This window comes from Rhincodon typus, chromosome 37 (assembly GCF_021869965.1).
Source record: "Rhincodon typus isolate 14 chromosome 37, sRhiTyp1.1, whole genome shotgun sequence".
NCBI lineage: Eukaryota > Metazoa > Chordata > Chondrichthyes > Orectolobiformes > Rhincodontidae > Rhincodon > Rhincodon typus.
In genome coordinates, this window is record NC_063368.1 from 12,644,821 (window position 1) to 12,650,498 (window position 5,678).

Consider the following 5,678-nt stretch of genomic DNA (forward strand, 5'->3'; position numbering starts at 1 on the left):
GATGATCTCCTGCCTTTGAATTTCAAGTTGCCATCACTCACAGTGGACATTACCCATAGCGACCATTGGCCTAAAATGACCATCGAACTACTCATGAAGTGACCATCTTTCCATACTGATCATTCTCATACCTAAAGTAACGTCCAAAACTAAAACTCAGCCAAGGTATTATATTTTGGGTTGTGATCCCAACATTAGGGCTACACAGACTTCCTGACAAACCTGCACAGTGTCAGAGATGTCCCCAGGCACTGACTTCCTTTAAATCTGCCAAAAATGGCAGTTTTTTCATCCAGTTGAAGACTAGACGGGCTCTGGAAGGTGGAGGAGCAATAGAGTTGCAGCAGAAACATGTAACCGTCACCAAGCCAGGTTCCCCTCCAGGCCACACACCATCCTGACCTCCAAACCAACACCCAGCTCACATCTACAGGGTAGCAATTGGACTGTTCGTTCACCTCAGAGCACACAAGTCTGGAGTAGGAGAAAGTCATTCTCAACTTTGAGGAGCTGCCTAACACTAAAAAGAAGATCCTGACTTAGAAATATATCACCTTTCTTGCAGTGTGGCTGGTTCAATATCCTGGAACTCTCTCCCTAACATCATTGTGTGTTTAACTACAGCACATGGACTGCAGCGGATTCAAGAAGGCAGATTACCACCATCATCTCCAGAGCAATTCGAGATGGACAATAAATGCTGGTCCTGCCACAGTGATACTCACATCCCACAAATTAAAAAAGAAAAAGGCAATAGGAGGCTCTCCAAACCAGAAGCGGCAGCAGAAATGAACTCTGCTGGCTTCCTTCTTGAGACGCTATCTTGCAACCTTAGTCTAAAACAAAATTTAGGCCTCACCTCTGGGAGCCCCATGCCATTTTCAGATGGGAAGTGAATTTAAAATTGTTTTGCCTTATTTGTCATCCAGTTGAAGACTAGATGACATTAAAATGTTGTCTACATGGACTTCAGTAAGGCATTTGACGAGTCCCTCATGGCAGACAGATACAGAAGGTAAAGTCACATGGGGTCAGAAGTGAGCTTGCATGATGGATAAAAAAACTGGCTCAGTCATAGAAGACAGAGGGTAGCAGTGGAAGGGTGTATTTCTGAATGGAGGGCTGTGACTGGTGGTGTTCCTCAGGGATTAGTGACGGGACCTTTGCTATTTGTAATAGATATAAATGATTTGGAAAAAAATTTAACTGGTTTGATTAGTAAATTTGCAAATTACACAAAGGTTGGTGGAATTGCAGATAGCGATGAGGACTGTCAGAGGATACAGCAGGATATAGATCAGTTGGTGACTTGGGCAGAGAGATGGCAGATAGAGTCTAATCTGGAAAAATGTGAGGTAATGCATTTTGGAAGGTCTAATCCAGATGGAAAATATACAGTAAATGGCAGAACCCTTAAGAGTACTGATAGGCAGAGAGATATGGGTGTACAGGTACACAGGTGGCAATGCAGGTGGAAAAAGTAGTCACCAAGGCATATGGAATATTTGCCTTTATCGGCCAGGGCATTGAGTTTAAAAATCGGCAGGTAATGTTGCCGCTTTGTAGAAACTCAGTTAGGTCACATTTGGAATATTGTGTTCACTTCTGGTCGCCACACTACCAGAGGGTTGTGGTGGCTTTGGAGAGGGTACAGAAAAGATTTACCAGGATGTTGCCTGGTATGGAGGACATTAGCTATGAGGAGAGGTTGGAGAAACTTGGGTTGTTTTCACTGGAATGACAGAGATTGAGGGGGCGACCTGATGGAGGTCTACAAGATTATGAAGGGCATGGACAGAGTGGACAGTCAGAAGCTTTTTCCCAGGGTGGAAGAGTCAGTTACCGGGGGCATAGGTTTAAGGTGTGAGGGGCAAGGTTTAAAGATGATGTACGAGGCAAGTTTTTTACGCAGAGGGTGGTGGGTGCCTGGAACTTGCTGCCGGGGGAGGTAGTGGAAGCAGATACGATAGTGACTTTTAAAGAGCGTCTTGACAAATGCATGAATACGATAGGAATAGAGGGATATGGTCCCCGGAAGGGTAGGGGGTTTTAGTTGTGATGGGCAACATGTCGGTGTAGGCTTGGAGGGCCGAACGGCCTGTTCCTGTACTGTAACTTTGTTCTTTGTTCTATTTGTTAATGGGATGTGGGCGTCGCTGACTAGGCCAGCACTTACTGTCCATCATCCCTAACTTCGCTTTGAGACGGTGGTGGTTGAATCACCGCAGTCCATGTGTGCAATCCATGTGTCCATGTTGTTAGAGAGGGAGTTCCAGGATGATGACCCAGTGACACTGAATGAGCAATGATATATTTTCAAGTCAGGATGATGGGTGACTTGGAGGGGAACTTGTAGGTGGTAGTGTTCCTGTGCTACCTTTGTTCTTCTAGACGGTAGTGGTCATGGGTTTAGAAGGTACTGTCTAAGGAGCCTTGGTGAGTTGCTATATGCATCTATTAGGTGATTGGGAATTTGCGATGGTGATTCATGGTGTCAATGTTTAAATTGGTAAACGTGGTGCCACTCAAACAGACTGCTTTCTCCTGATGGTATTGGGCTTCCAGAGTGTTATTGGAGCTGCACTCATCCAGGCAAGTGAGAAGTATTCCATCACACTCCTGATTCGTATCTTGTAGATGTCAGACTTTGGGGAGACAGGAGATGAGTTACTGTCTATACAGATCTTAGCCTCTGATGTGCACTTGTAGTCACAGTATTTACATGAATAAAGCCTGTTTCAACTTCTGGTCAATGATAGCCACTAGGATGTTGATGGGGGGATATTCAACAATAGTATTGCCATTGAATGTCAAGGAGAGGTAGTTAGATTCACTTTTGTGGCTTGTGTGTGTGAATGTAATTTGTTACTTATCATCCCAAGTCTGAATGTTATCCAGATTTTGCTGTGTATGGACACAGACTGTGCTACATCATTAGATTCACTCTACTTCAGATGTAGAGTGATGTCCCTCTTGGGGTGGATTGTGTAGCACCTTCAGTGCAGGATCAGGCCATTTGGCCCAGCCAGTCAATGCAAGTGTTTATAATCTATGTAAGTCACCTCTTCTTCATCTTCTTCAACATGGGACGTAAAAGATTCTAGGACATTTTTTGAAGAAGAGCAGGAGTATTACCCAGGCCAACATATATCTATTAACTAACTCCACCATAAACAAATTATCAGCTATTCAATTGGTATTTACTAGACGCAAATTTAAGATTGCGTTTAGTCAGTGTTGGAACTCAACACAGACTGAATTAATGTGAACTCAAGATATCGCACAGAATTCACTTCGGACACTGATTCTCCTTAAATTCTATGATGTCAAGATCATTTCCTTGCTACACCACCAGAGGTCAATGCTCATAACACAACTGTCTGTGTGAAATAACAAACTCTATACGTGTGTATCTTTGCAAGGCTGAGATATTTGAGCATAGCATTCATGATGAAGTGGTCATGCCAGAGGTAAAGAGTGCACAGGCAGAAAGAGAATAGGTGACCACCAGACAGAATAAAAGCATCAGGCAGGAGGTGCCAGGTCTCTCAGATTTTCCATTCTGGGGACTGCTTGGGGTGATGGTTTCTTGAGGGATTGCAATGTGAGCCACATCTGTGGAACAATGAGAAGAGCGAGAGATCAATCACAATAAAGGACTCTACTGTAAGGGGTAAAGTTAACCAGTTCTTTCATCACAGACAGTTCTTTAGTTACCTCCCTGGTCAAATACATCACTGAGTGGCTGCAGCACATTGTGAAGGGTGAGAGGGAACAGCCAGAAGTGGTGCCCATGTCTGTACTAATGGTAATAAAAAAGTTGGCAAAGAGCAGAATATAGGGAGATACGAAAGTAATTAAAAGGCAGGACCTGAACGGTAGTAATCTCAGGATTATTCCCAATCCCAGTGAGATCAGGAATAGCAGAATAGCCTAACTGAATGTGTGGCTCAAGGGATTATGCAGGAGGGAAGGATTTAGATTCTGGAATCATTGGAACCTCTTCTGGGGAGGATGGGATCTGAGAACCTGAACAGGGAGACAAGAGTGAGAGAAACAAAAATGCAATAAGTGGAAAACAAAAGTAGAAGGCAGAGAAAACAAGGGCAGACATCAAATAGAGCAGGAGTACATCAACATTGTGAAATGTCAAAAAGACAAGTCTAAAGGTACTGCATCTGAATGCACAAAGCATTTGCAATAAGGTAAAGATATTAACAGCACAGATAGTTGTAAATGAGTACGATATGATTGAGAATGAAGAGACAGGGATGTGGGGTGACCAAGGCTGGGTATATCCAAGGATATTCAATCATTAGGAAAGACAGGCATAACAGAAAAGTAGGTGGGGTTGGCATTGTTAGTGAAAGATGAGGCTGGGCAAAAGTGAGATATTAGTGCAGGATATTAGTGCAGGAAATTGGGATTATGGAAGTGGCCACCACAGATGCCTCTGGGAGGAGATATTTAGGCACACTTAGAGGGAAGATAAGAGATCAAGAGATTGCCCAGTGACAGGTAGGCCCCAGAAATTAAAGGTTGATACCTTTCAGCAGGGACATCAAGGGTGGGGCATTGTGCATGTGGATCGTGGAGTCTCCAGTAATCATGGTCACCACAGCCCCCTAGAGAAGACTCCACAGAGATAGCTAGGCCTTTCTCTCAACATCCTCCGCCATCAGAACTAAGTCCCTTTGTGCTTCAGATTTCTGAAGCCTTTGCCTGTTTAGAACATATTCTTCCAACCAGAAGTGCATAACCTCACACTTTCCCACATTGTATTCCATCTACTACTTCTTTGCCCAATCTGACCCGAAAAAGGGAGCTATCAAAAGGTTTGGTCAAAAGGGTAGACTTTAAGGAGCACCTTAAAGGAGGAAAGTGGAGAGTGTGAGGAGGCTATTCCAGAGCCTGGAGACTAGGTGTTAAACCTAGACCCTTTCCGTAATCAAAGCTCATCGTGAAAGATTCCGTGAATTATTTTTGAAGAAGAGCAGGAGAGCTCCCCTGGTGACCAAGTCAATATGTAAACTTCAATCAGTATCGAGAAAACAGAATATCTGGACATTATCATATTACCATTTGTGGGATCTTGCTGTGCACAAATTGGCTGCTACATTCCCTGCATCAAGAGCTACCTTTCAGAAGTGCTTCATTGGCTGTAAAGCACTTTGGGGACATCCTCAACTCACAAAGGAAGCTATATAAATGCAAGTATTTCTTTTTTTACCCTGGCCTTGCCAAGTTTAATTTTTTTTAGCTTGAAGAACAGGCAACTGCAACCTGCCCATGTGCAAGGGAATCAAGGGAAGATGAAAGAAGCTATCTCCGAGGCTCATTGTGTCTGTACATGTGCCCTGACATAGTGTGGTAAACTTCCTGCTGCTACAGCTTCTTGAGTCTCTTCCTCTCTGCTCCCCCACCCTCACGGCAGGCTGCTTTAAACCAATGTGTTTGAGCCTTACAGCTTGCGACAGCTCAGCTCCTTCTACATCGCCCGTGGCGCATGTTTCAATTCTCTTCGCCTCAACCTAGGTTCTGACCGCTGCTGATTCTCTCTCCAACAGCTCCCCCCCTCCCCCTGCCACCACCAACCCCAACCATTGGGAGATTTTTTTTGCCTCTCACTTACTTTTATTTTTAACAAACAACCTTTTCCGTGGCTCTGAAAGGCAGGC